Source organism: Apaloderma vittatum, unplaced genomic scaffold, assembly GCF_000703405.1.
Source record: "Apaloderma vittatum isolate BGI_N311 unplaced genomic scaffold, ASM70340v1 scaffold13978, whole genome shotgun sequence".
NCBI classification, from domain to species: Eukaryota; Metazoa; Chordata; class Aves; order Trogoniformes; family Trogonidae; genus Apaloderma; species Apaloderma vittatum.
The window spans coordinates 54,423-54,862 of record NW_009729159.1 but is presented as its reverse complement, the minus strand read 5'-3'; positions in this window follow the sequence as shown (position 1 = coordinate 54,862).

Genomic DNA, 440 nt, shown 5'->3' with positions numbered 1-440 from the left:
TGAGAGTAAGCACATTGCATCCACCTCCTTCCCTGTAATGATTTTAATTATGGAAACCATCATGAGGAGTTTCTGAGAGTGCCCTGACCCCAAGCTCTGGCTGCCCCATTGACTCATCCATTTACAGACTAAGTCCTCTGCATCACATGGATGCAAGCATACATGGACTTCAACAAACTGTAAGAGCCAACTGTCTATGCCTCCTTAGAAGGTACTGAGACATTTTTATTTTGAGGAGCAAGGTGAACATAAAAATGGTGAAATGTGTGAAACTGGCCATTGCATACAAACAATAAGGGTTAACTTTTTTGTTATTTAAGTGTTGACTACTTACTCTCATTTAACACAACACAGTGCCCCAAGTACCACTAGCCTCTTCTTCAAGATAAAAAATAACCGGATGTCTCGAATACAGTGTGATAGTTTGTATTTTTGAGGCA